We start from the raw sequence: 13,284 nt of genomic DNA on the forward strand, positions 1-13,284 counted from the left end.
CACACACACACACACACACACACACGAGAGACAAACAGACGCACACACACAAACACACACTGACAGACAGACAAACACACACACTGACAGACAGACAAACACACACACACACACACACACACACACACACACACACCTTCCCTTTCCCCCAGGCAGTTCTGCCTCCTCTGTCACTGAGCGAGTGAAAGCTGACTAGTAGACAGGCTGTTGCCTAATCCTTGGTGCGCGTCACATTCTACATTTCCCTCACAGCTGCCCCTGTCCATATACCAGCACCCAGCCACCACTAACAGCACCACCACCGCCACCCCCAGCCGTCCCTGCCTGCCTCTATTTGCCATCACCCCCACCCCTCTACTCTGCAGCAATACACAGCCCTCGTCAATACCAGTGCAACAGCTAGCATGAGAGGTCCCCGTATCCAAGTCAGCCATTACGTCTTAATTATTTTCTCTTCCACAGAAGCACAGTCTCATTGTTTTTATCGCTGCTGTTGCTGGTTGCTGGTTCATTCCCGGGTGACAAGAGCTGAAGTCTAATCTGTAAAGCGCTATAGGAGTGAAGGTATTATGCTAAACTCTCAGTGGGATCCCTGAAGTGGTTTCAGTTCTTCGTTGTCTTTCAATATTTGTTCATTTATTTATATTGACCTTAGTTTCACAAATGAATGACTTATCTGATACTTAGGAGTCCAACACAGATACCTCTGAGAATAACAATCAAGGTGGCATTATATATCACCAACCTTGGTCAGGAGAAAGGTTTCTCTCCACATTCAGCAGGCGGGGACATTTAACAAATGCAAGGTATTCGTGCAAAATGCAAGGTATTCCTTGAATGTTAAAGGCTTTAGTGTGGTACTTGTTTAGAATATTTGCCCTTCCAAATGAGCTCAGCATGCCAATAAGAAAGGTATTCTAGTAACTCAGAAAAGCAAACAAGCTCTGTAGGAGCAAATATGATCATCTGCGGCCGTCTGTCTTGTGTGAGAGAGAAAGAGAGTGAAAGAGCTCAACTTGAGACCTCAATTGTAAAGAACCAATTTCAGGAATCCATAGCGCTCTGTCAATTCTATTTGTGAAGAATAGCGAGTAGCTCAACAGTTGCCATACAAGGTAAACAGTGGCGAGCTTTCACTGTAGATGAAGTCAAGTGGTGAACAAGATGCCAATGCACTGTTTTCACATATAATACAACAATTCCCATTTCAACCGGTACATTCTTTGACTAATGTTGGATTATGCTCTATGTTTGAGAGTGTATATGAAAGCCAGAGAGTGAGGAAAAAATATAATCTTTTGATTTAAGTGACATACATGCAAACTCCATATCATGTGTATTGCCACAGCCATGCCACAGCAGGTCTCATGACCCATGCCATAATAATGTGTCCCTCCCCAAAGCAACTGGAAGGTTCACTTGGTGTCAGTTCAATTCTTTCACCGTTCTGCCCTTGAGCAAGACATTTAACCCCTTGAGTGGCTCCGGGGACAATGTAACAATGCTTTTGAAAAAGCATCTGCCAAATGAAAAAATATGAATGGAAATTTAAATTGGCCAGAGACGACTTGGCAAGTGTAGATCATCTCTTCCCAAGATTATTGTCTGCCTGGTTGTCAATTTCATGCAGGAAACTGACCTCAGCAGATCTGTCACAGTAGCCTAAATGGTTGCTAAATGGTGTCCACTAAGCCATAAAAACCTCAGTCTACATTTCTTTGTTTTCAAAAGTATAACCGCTACTTGTGACAAACACATCCCCGCTCTCTAATTTCATAGTTGAACACTTCCCACTCAAGCTCTCCATCCCTTTTGTTAACACCTGAAAATAACAGTGTGAATGGCAGCTGAGTTCCTGAAAGCTCTGTAAGAACACGGTGCAGAGGTCAAAGGTCATGGATTTAAAACCAAGAGGCAGAAATGGTAGAATACTTACCCTGTGCAGTAGGCGTCTCTCCAAAGGGAATAGCTGCAAATTTGAAGGGCCATCTGAAATGCAATCATTATCTCTCATGCTTATATAAAAGAAACATATACACACTTTCTGTTTCTGGTTATTTGGTCTTGCCTGAATAAGACAAATATGTCTGTTGAACACGCTTGCATAGCAGCATTCAACTTAAAAATGGCAAACATAATGCTAATACAACTAAGATAACCACAATAGTATTTTTAAAAAATTGGAATTTGAATCAAGTATTGGTTACTGAACCAGTATTTGGAGAAATGTTTATTGAAATATTATTTACAGTAAGAATGTCCGGAATATAAACAAAGAAACAACACAAGGCATATAAGGTATTAATTACTGCGCCTTCTGAATGCAGCAGTTACCACTGAACATATAACAGATTATTTCAGTATAAAATCTTAGAGGCTGTACACCTTCCTGCTTTTGTATTTGATTGAGTTACCATCGCAATTATGTCTACACTGTTTTAGAAAGGACAGAGAAACGCATGAAGTATTTAGTGTTGTTGTACTCTGCATACAGCTGCATTGCCAAAGCACTGTTTAGCTTGTCCTGTTGCCCTATGAAACATCTTCATCAGAACAATAGCATGTAATGTTTCGATCGTGTTTTTGATGGTGAGTATAACCATTAAAATATTACACAATGGCCAGCTGTTCCGTGCTTAATTCAAACATAATTTCATTTTAGCTTTTGTTTTGGCAGAACATGATACAGTATACGGAGTCCAAAACTGTATTGTATATTCAGTGGTTTTGCAAAGCTCCAAAAACATTCCTCACTGGACTAATCTTATAATTGGTTTGATGTCAAACTCCAACACACAGCTTTAGACAAGACAGATTTCAGGATAGTTTGAAGTTGTAACACGTAGAGCCTTTCTGATGCCTTTGTGGATTCCCAGAGATGAGCTGAAAAGTAGACATACTGTGGCACATCACCTAACTGTCATTAGCCTAATTGTTGATTTAACTCAAGGCAGATCACAGTAACTCATAGAATCAAATATTTAATAATTAAATAACATTTCCCGTAATGTGCCAGCTTCAACAGCACTGGGTATGAGTCACGCTCTGCCTCAGATGAAGAACGTGAATGATCTCTTTTTTTTATGCTCCAGCTTTATAATCAGACAAAAGCCCTGAGGCAATTTTATACCTATTAAAAGCTGCTCAGCTCTACCGTGGTGTGAATTAGGCAAGTGTTCACTGGTCATTGTACAACTTCAGCGTAGTAATGAAACTGGGGAGGTTCTTAATGCAGATCTTTGAAAGAGAGCAGAACATATGGGTCTGTGTGACTGAGGGCAACTCTTCAACTGTCCTTGGATTTCCAGGCAATAGAGAAATCTGTGGTGGAGATTCTCCGATGAATTTTTAACATCAGTCCTTCAAATGTTTCCAATTAACATACTCACTCTTTCTTCTATATTCTACATGCTTTTCTGTGAACACTGAAAAGCAAGATACCAACTCATTACAAATGCAAATTACATCTAGATAGTATGCTGAAGGTTAACATGCATTTCTTGCAGAGAATGACAACACAGGCTTATGCAAAGACCGTGTGAGCATTTAGAAAGTTTAAGAGTATTCGAGGAGTAAAGCCAGATGTAGAGTGCTTCTGACAAGAGCTACTTGAACAGTCAGTGGTCGCCAGGGTCACAGTCTCCTGATATATGCTAATTACATTGTGAGATATATTGTACAACAACCTCCACAACATGTATTCGGCTCTGTCAAAACGATCCCTTGAACTGCAGCTGGACATTCAGATTAGAGTACATTCAAAATGAATTGGAAAGAGGGGTGTTTGGGTAACATTTGCATTGCTGCAACTCCTTTTCTGTACTGGGCAAAATCCTGTGTGTTTATGTGTGTGTGTGTGTGTGTGTGTGTGTGTGTGTGTGTGTGTGTGTTTCAAAGAGTGAAAAAAGAGAGAGAGTGTGTGTGTGTGTGTGTGTGTGTGTGTGTGTGTGTGTGTGTGTAAAGGAGAGAGAGAGAGAGAGAGAGAGAGAGAGAGAGAGAGAGAGAGAGAGAGTGTGTGTGTGTGTGTGTGTGTGTGTGTTTGAAAGAGTGAAAAAAGAGAGAGAGTGTGTGTGTGTGTGTGTGTGTGTGTGTGTGTGTGTGTGTGTCAGCATGGCAATAATGGTTTTAGTGTAGTATTGTTTTTCAAATGATGGTGTCCTACTGTAGACCTATAGCATCAAATAAGTCTCCACATTTAAGGAACATGGCTCAGACAGCCACAGATAAACCAAAGAGCAAACAAACCGAATCTGCCTCTAATTATGTTTGCAGGACACATCCCCTACTCCTCCATAAGCAGCATTACGTACATTAAGCCCACATACAAAAATGAGTATAAAAAAAATAACACAGCAGCTGGCAGGACATACAGTACGTCCCCAGTGGATGGCGAATCCCTTCCCAGAAGCCTCGAGGAGAGAAGGAGGCTCACTGACCCCCCAGCGTCGACCTCGACTCGGCCCGCCTGGACAGGAGCGCACACCGCACTCGGCGCCGAGCGACTCACGGCGGATAGAAGGCGCTGCTCAAACAGTCCGAGTACAGGTGAGAGTCCGGGTCGTCCAAGTCGTCCAAATCCCCCTCGTCAGGGCTCGGGGTGAGGGGCTCAATGTCCTCGTCCGAGGTGGACGGATGCGTGAGGATGATCCGGGGTATCTGAGGGGGGGGGCAGCAATACACAGGCCGTGTGGGTGGTGGTGGGGACCGACAGAGACGGACAGAGAGGGAGAGAGAGTGAGAAAGAGAGAGAGAGTGTGTGTGACAGAGAGAGGGAGAGAGAATGAGGAAGAGAGAGAGAGAGAGAGGGATAGAGGAAGAGAAATAGAGATTAGGAGATTTATCGTCGAACCAGCCAATCATAGGGAGGAAAGAAGGAACAGGACGGCAATTCTGCTGGGATAATTTAAGGCATAAAGCTATATTTTTGCTACCTGAGACATTACAGATTGCCCCTCAAGTGGGCTGTAATATACAACTACTAAGGTACCGGACAGACTGCTTGAATTGTCCAAAGGAAAACAACCCTGGTTTCTGTTCACAATTTGTGATTATTTTTCTTTGAAGAAAGCCCATGGAGGGAGCCAAACAAACACTACAAAACAATCACCAAACACGACAGCGTCCACACGAAACAAAGTATGCAATCGACGGTTCATAACCTTGAAAGGCCTATTCTGTCAGGCTAGAATTGAGTTCAGCCAAATCGTTGCCTCAGAACGCAGATTTTGAGAGATGCTAATGGCCAGTGGCACTTACCGTCATGGTGTTTTTCATGACCTGCAGAGCGTTGTTTTGGAGCGAGGCGTCGGCGTCCTTCACGGCTCGACCGCGGGCTGGTTCAGCATTGAGCCGGTTCTGATGGAATACATTTGTTCACAGAGGTAATTGAAAATTCAATTAGCGATTCATTCATTCTATTCAGCTCATTAGGAAGTGCTAGGATGCGATACTACACTGAATGCAGTACCTTGAATGGAAAAAAAGGACTTGAATGATGCATGGTGAATGGCGCACACACAGACACACACACACACACACACACACACACACACACACACACACACACACACACACACACACACACACACACACACACACACACACACACACACACACACACACACACACACACACACACACACACACAGCCATCATGAATGGCTAAGAGGAGTCTGCTCACCACTCCGTTTCCATTGCACACCACCACGGCTTCGATCCTCTTGCCCAGACTGTAGTCTGATCCCGGCGGCTCCGCTTTGGGCTGCTTGGGCACATGCCGGTTGCTGCCCACGCCTCCGCCTCCCCCTCCCCCTCCGCCGCCGCCGCCGCCGCCGCCGCTGTTCCCGGGGTCGTGCTGTCGGACCATCCCCAGCTCCGTCTCCCTGGAAGCGACGGGGTTCTCTGGCGGGGGACAGGGCTCGTGCGGCAGGGCTCGCGACCTCAGCACTTTCATCTTGATGCAGCTCCCAGCATTCCTCAGGGCACTGACCGCCTCGTGGTGGGTGACCTCCTGCATGTCCAGACCGTTGACCTGCCGGCACAAGGGCCACATGATTCTCTCACAGTTAGCACTAAGAGCCGGCTGGGGAAAAGGAGTGGGAGAGGAGAAGTCAAATCGAACTACGGAGTTCCATATTGGGAAATAACCCCACTGACCTCCAGACGCACTAATCAACAGCAAGAGGGAGAGTAGGAAAGTATATATATCAGAAGGTCAAATGAGCATGACCTACTTCAGAAAAAGTCAACTTTTGTTGTGCTGCAACATACAGATAATAAACAAAGCTGAGGAGAATAAACAGGCAAAACGTTTGTTCGTTTGTAAACTGTTGATGTCAGATTGCTGTGAGTTGAACTGGAGGTTGATTATGGTTTTGTCCCACAATGCCCTCCACTGGCCAGAAGGAGACACAACATAAAACACAAACCCTCGCCATGCTGATTTGGAAGTTTTCAAATGAGATCGACCTTAAAACAGGTAAAAATAAAACATGTATTCCTCAGAGGCGACTTTGTCTTTTTCTCATGAATTCTATCCAGGTAAGGCCTCTACTGCAGCGTGATGCTTAAAGCCTGTAGGCATGGCAATGAGCATCTTTTTGATGTTAGAAACTGGCTGCAATGCATGTGGTCCGAAGCATCTCAGAACTCTGTGTGCCACCCACCTCCAGCACTCGGTCTCCCACGTGGACCCCGGCCCTCTCAGCAGGGCCGCCTTTCGACACTCTCGAGATGAAGATGCCCTGCAAGTAAACAAACAGATAACCCAACAATGTGGAACATTTGAAAAAAATAAACCTCACTCTTGAGAGAGGTACCGTACGATGCTGAGAAACGGCAAACAACATTTTTGCTGAGGCCTTTTTTTAAAAGGAGCGGGAAATTAAAATTCAGATCCAGCCAGAGCACCGGGGCCTTGCTAATTCACTTGGCGAGCTGTCATCTTCCGAATTAGACGGCATGCGGCGCTTTATCAGTGTGGCTGCAGCTCGGAGGCTGATGCCGGTGTAATGAGTTGGACAGTCCCCCTCTTTAGGGCAGAGCAGAGCTCTGTGTGCGTGCTTGTTGGGGGGGCGAGCAGAACGGCGGGGCGATATGACTGACCTCGTCTTGCTCCTTGTACGGCAGGGAGCCCTTTCCTCCGGCAATGCTGATGCCCAGGCTCCCGCGCTGCCCGCTTACTTTGATCTGGAGCTGAAGGGGAAGCAGACACACATACACACACACACACAGCGATTGGTTTGCAAACCGCAAGACGTGCCAAAGAGGCACGAACAACGTGTGTGCTCAGACAAGACATAACATGAACCACTGACCTTTGACCCCACCAAAACGCTGACATTTGAGACGTCTCAGGGCAAAAAAGAGTTTGTCTCCCTGGTGGACCTCTTAATTGCTCCACTTAGTATCCTACTGTGAGGGAGCTTCTGTGAATGCTTAGTGAGCCGGTATCAAATCACTCTCAGCTTTGAAGCCCTGCACTATAACAAAAGGGCCTGCTACCTTTACCATGCTACCTTTGCCTTTCCCCTTTCTACAGAGCCCCTTTCATTTCGAAAAGTACAAATGGATGCTTGCACAGGCCTAATAGGTCCGTGCCTTAGGGGGGGTCAGGGTGGCTTGAAGATATCTCTCTGTCCCCATCTGACACATTCAAAGTATTGAAGATTTATCCCTTTTCATTGAAGGCTTTTGTCACAAATTCAGCTAAGCTCCGGTAGTGATATCAATGGACCCCATCCTTCAGCACCCAGCACCTAGAGGCTCCTGAGGTATTTCAAGGTGTGGCTGCCTGTGAGCGAGGGATCTAAGCCCTGTCTATGACCAATCTCTTTCCTGACTGAAAGCAGTGAATCTTCAAAATAAACTGTCTGCACACTTCAGCCCCTTTATACAAGTTTTCAAACTACCATCCTCAGGGTTGTTTTGACCGAAAGCTAGGCTACCTATTCAAAGGACTGAAGTGTGGAGACAGTTTATTTAGAAGATTCTCAGTTTTTGTTTGTATGGCACCTTTTTTTTATTGTGAGTGTGGTGTGACTCCTCCAAAACTGACTGAAAGTAGTAAAAAAAAATACCCACATACACACACAACAGGTCCCTTACTCTTAATGGCACTTGGGAGATGAATGATTTGTTGAACACGGGAGTCTTTTCAGGCACAGGGGCTGGTGCGGCTCTCTCACACGTGGCGCTGCCCTCGGGGGGCTCCGGGGCCACGTCTCCGTGGTGACAGAGGGCCGACATCATGGCCCGGCACCTCGGGAGCTTCCTGCTGTCCTGGTGGAGCTCGCCCCGGTGATGTCTGAGGGCCCGGCCAGATGCTTTGGCCTCGGAGAAGTGACCAGTGATGTTCTAGAATGTGGTGGAGGAGAGAGAAAGAGAGGGTGTTTTTTCTCCAAGAGAGCGCTAGTCTTAATATAGGGTGACCAGACGTCCTCTTTTTCCCGGACATGTCCTCTTTTTGAAACCTAAAAATGTGTCCGGGCGGAATTTCAGAATCGTCCGGGATTTTGTTATTCTAGCCTAACGTGTTTTCACCGAATTTGCATTGCTCTTTCATTCACTTAGTAGGCTAATCACGCCCTCCCCCTACAGTTCGCTTGCATTGAGTTGAAGTGTAGAGCCTGACCTTACCGCCATTGGTCTATATTCTCGGCCGAAACAATTTAATTGGTTATTCACCTCATCAGCGCACACTTCCTTGTTTACCGGCAACGCGCAAAACTATCCGGCATCTTCAGCTATGCCGAAACGCAAGTGCAAGTTCACTGACTAATTGAAACGTAATTTCCATGTTTTCGTCTCGGTCGAGATCAATACGAAGCTGAGTGCCTGACCTGCAAAGCAGGCAGTTTAGGAGGACTGAAAAGTATCAGCCATTGGACAACTTTTCAACTTTAAAAATGTCTCATTTTGTGCAATTAGGTTTTATTTTTTCTTATTTTTGTTTTACCATTGTTGTGAATAAACTTTACATTGTATAGCCTACAAATGTATAGTTTGTTTTTGCACATTTAAAACTTTAAACTACAAGTGTTCAAAATAGCCTTTTGAGGCAGTGTTTTTCTGTTAGTGTTGGGCCGGCCAATAAAGCTCATTATCATATCACCATGTATGTTGACACACCCCCCCCCCCTGTAGTGTCCTCTTTTTTGCAAACTCAAATCTGGTCACCCTACTTAATAGTGCCTGTAGGTTTTCCTCTACACGCAACAGAGTTAGACAACCAAGCCATGGCTGCCTCATTATCAACATAAAGAGAACTAACTGCCTACTAGCCAGAGTGAATAACAAAACTGTCACCGTCCTCTACAGAGAGTAATCTTACTTCGTCAGTGCCAGACTCCGCCGGGTCTTTGTCGGGGTTAGAGTTGCGTCCCCTGATGCTGTCACTGACGCTGTTGTGGTTGAGGGCGAGGCCGCTTTGCGAAGGCTCTTTGGCCGCCACCCAGCGCAGGCTGGGGAGCGTCCAGGTGTGGCTGACGATGCTGCTGCTACTGCTGCCACTGCTACCGTTGCCGCTGCCGCTGCTCACAGCGGGCTTAGCGGCTCTGGCTCCCTGCTGTGAGGCAGAACACATTACATCGGGTCGCGCCTAAAGTGGAGAAATTATCGACTGCAGCCAAGCAGGAGATGACCTCGCGGTGTTTTCATGGCTGTGCCATGTTTGGGCCAAATCGGTTTCACGATGCGAGTGTGTCTACCTGATAGAAGCTGCCAGACTGGATGAGCCGCTGCAGTTTGAAATTCCAGTAGGACATTTTAAATGAGCTATGGAGCTGCATGCTGACTGGGAGAAGATCGCTTTTGGCAACCAATAGGCCTAAGCCTACAGTATATTAGGCTACCTGACCTGTCTGAAGGTAAAGTCTGAGTCTGAAGGTCCTATTAGGCTAAATGATAACAAATTGGACCTAAGCACTCTCATTATGAAATAGGCCTACAAAGGTTAAAGGTAGCCTAATTGTAATGGTTGCATTTTGAAAAAGACATGAATGACAGAATGTAAATTCTGTTGCATTAATTGAAATTAATAACTTATGATACTACTTGGCCTATAATGTCTGGTTTTAGATCCTGTCCCTTATTGCCTTGGCATTCTAAAGCAAACAAGGCCTAGGCTAGGATATACTAAGTTCCAAGAAACAAGGGCAGTTATTTGACTGAATGAATCAGTGTAGTCGTCCATCTAGCAAAATGCACACACACACTTGTACATCTTGTGCACCATATGTGAGATATAAGTTATTATATTTTCCAGTTAACCTGGACCAACAGTGAGGAGGGGAAATTCCACATGGTCAACCACATGTTTACCTGTCAACTCCAGGTGCAGGAATAATTATTTATCACTTCCACCTGTAGTGTATTGTCTCTAAGTCCCCTTTTGATTTAAATCAAACACTGTACACTCAAAACTAAAGCTTTGTGGGCCTATTGAAAAGTGCATGCCTTTAAATGTCAAATTCTGCATCAAATCATAATACAGATTACTACTTATGTAATGATCTGTTTGTGTGACAAAAATAGACTGTCTAAAGGTAGGCTGGCCAGTTTGGGGACTGATGAAATTCCTGGGGTTTATGCATGACCTCCCTACAACAGGCAAATACTATCTTACAGGCACACTTGTGACCTTGTAGGCTTATGAAATCATTGCTTTTTCACCAACAAAATGTTGGCAGTATGTGAGGTGGGTACAAAATCCATTACAGAAAATAACTGCTCAAATGTCTTACTTCAAGCGTCAAAACTATAGTTTTGAAGGAATTATTTGCACAGAAAACTGCATGCTACTACATATTGTACAGTATTTTACTGCAGAAATAAAATATTTGGGGCATGGAAATATTATTGTAAGGCAGTATAATTGCACTGCACTTGGAAAAAAAAAGAGTTTTTATGTACTTATAGGCTATTTCTTGAGATAATGGCAAAAAGGCCCACACTTTGTGTTCACTAGATCAGGATTTTTCAAAGTGGGTGCGGTGATGCATGCTCAGGGGTGCCACGGAATAGTCCAATGCTTGATAATTAATTGACTAATTGAAGAAGTGAGCCATAATATCATTTTCAAAATACATTTGTGATAGAGGTACAGACGTTTTATGCACTTTATGCACTTATGCCTTTAGTGGAAGGCATAATTGATTTTTGATTTGTTGATTTGCTCTGTATTATCCTGTTTACACTGTACGTTGCGTGTGGTGTCTTAAGCTGCTGGGACCTGCTTGGGATCTATCTGTCTATCTATCTATCTATCTAAATAATGCACAAAGGAGGTTGAGAGAAAAAAGTAAAAAAAATAGGAGTGCCTTGGATGGAGAGAGATATGTTTAGGGGTGCCGTGAGCCATACAAGTTTGGGAACCACTGCCCCATATCCATTAATCTTAGCATGTAGCCTAAACCAGCTAGCACTGACAGCTCTCTTGTAATACCACATGGTACCATGTGTGGCCACTGTATATCAATATACAATGCAAGTCGACAGAAGACTGTGGCTGTGTACAGTACATAGCTCCACCAATACAGAATTAATTAGATTACAAATGTAAGTAGCTTGGGCTGCTAAAATGTTGAATAGCTCCCAACCCTCACAGAAAATAATATAGTAATACTCTTTAATGGATCTAGTAGTATATATATTCCATGATATTCTCTATCATATCTGCCCTCTATAATAGTCTTATAGCACTTCTATAGAATGTCCCAAAATGCAAGATTCCTGTAGTTCTTTTTCGTTGGGAAGGGTTAGTGACCTGTGGTTTGTTTCCTGAGAATACCTCACATCTTATATGTAGTGGGGTATATAGTCCTGCAAAATCAGATCATGAGTTAATATTACCATGTCAAATTGATTCATGACCAAATTGACCAATCCAGTCAGCCATTACACACCCACAGTCTTCTGACAAGTTATATTTTCAGTTAACTATGTAGCATTTGACTTACCTTCTCAAGAAACCATACCTAAAAAGGTTTCATTAAAAAAACTGGCAAGCACAATTAAAAACTGCATCAACTCCTGAACATGACTTTGAGCTGATTCTAAATCTGCTTTAGAAAATGAGAGAACTCACAGCTGTGACATTTCGGGAAAAGCTAAAGGTAACTGAAAAGTTAAACATAACAATGACATTTTACCTTGACATTTCAAAGCTGTATTTCAGGTATTCCTGTGCTTAGTAACGTATTTAACGGTGTCCCCCTAATTCCTTAAATGTTCCAGAAATCTAATCAGACAAAAGTACACATGAACACCTCAGACACTCAAAGACAAACAGATCTAGAATAATCCACAGGAGAGAAGACCTTTAAGAGAACGACCTTCAAGGACACAACCACCACCGCCACTCTCAAGCGCAAGAGTGCTTCATAGAAATGTCTCTGCCATTCTGTATTTCTGCGTCTCGTGTGACTATTGAAGATCAGGCCACCAATTTGTGAGACTAGTTTATAAAACTCTACTAATTCTACATTACCATATATTCTTTCTACCTGTGCACTTAACACCGGTGACATCACTAATTATCTGATCTACCTGGTTGCTAATCAGGATGAGCTGGTTTTCTAAATGGTTGGAGAAAATATTACTTTACTTTCTGAAATCTGGATGTTTGCCTCTGAGAATGAAATACAATAATCACTCATTGCATGGAATGCATGGACATCTATAGGATAGGCATTGGCAATGCACATTTAAGACGTGAAACATTAAAGTTTCATTTAACATTAACCTCTCACCACCACCCACCCACACAGAGTGCATACATTATCATACAACACACTTGACACGGAGCAATTCACACACAAGACAACACAGAGGTCAACAGAAAAGGTCTGACAAGCATGCAAGGTCACGGCAAGACACTACAGTAAAGCTGCAAGGCTGAATGGATGTTCCAGGTTGTTCCAGGATGTCGTCTGATGGCCTTTCAACTCATCAGACGCTTCGGACATAACCAAGTAATGCCATCGGAATACTACTAATACTTCCAATATCCCATGGGCTTGTGCTGGCAGAGATTATTATGGGATTGATGAAAAGATGGGAGTTGATTTCTCAGTGTCTTAGGCTGAGTGGAATCAAAGTGAGATATGAGAATGGGTCCAGGAGATGATGTTTTGATTGTGTCCCTGCTGAGGAGTACAGGTGTACATCCAATTTGACCTCGGAACAATATTATTTTCGATTATCTTTTTTAATTATTTTTTTTCCACAATGACCTATGAAAAGACCTCAGCTTTTATTGATTCCTAGTAAAAAACAAAATCATAA

The 13,284-nt window shown here is 43.8% G+C and overlaps 1 long non-coding RNA gene across 1 annotated transcript; it reads right to left on the bottom strand.

Annotated features, from left to right (window-relative positions):
* Positions 1-4,293: 4,293 nt before the first annotated feature.
* Positions 4,294-5,748, bottom strand: LOC134063503 (uncharacterized). The gene is made up of 3 exons (XR_009936182.1): positions 5,681-5,748; positions 5,257-5,355; positions 4,294-4,656 (listed from the first exon to the last, which is right to left on the bottom strand). It is a non-coding gene; the product is annotated as an uncharacterized LOC134063503 (long non-coding RNA).
* Positions 5,749-13,284: the final 7,536 nt, after the last annotated feature.

Source organism: Sardina pilchardus, chromosome 18 (genome assembly GCF_963854185.1).
Source record: "Sardina pilchardus chromosome 18, fSarPil1.1, whole genome shotgun sequence".
Lineage (NCBI taxonomy): Eukaryota > Metazoa > Chordata > Actinopteri > Clupeiformes > Clupeidae > Sardina > Sardina pilchardus.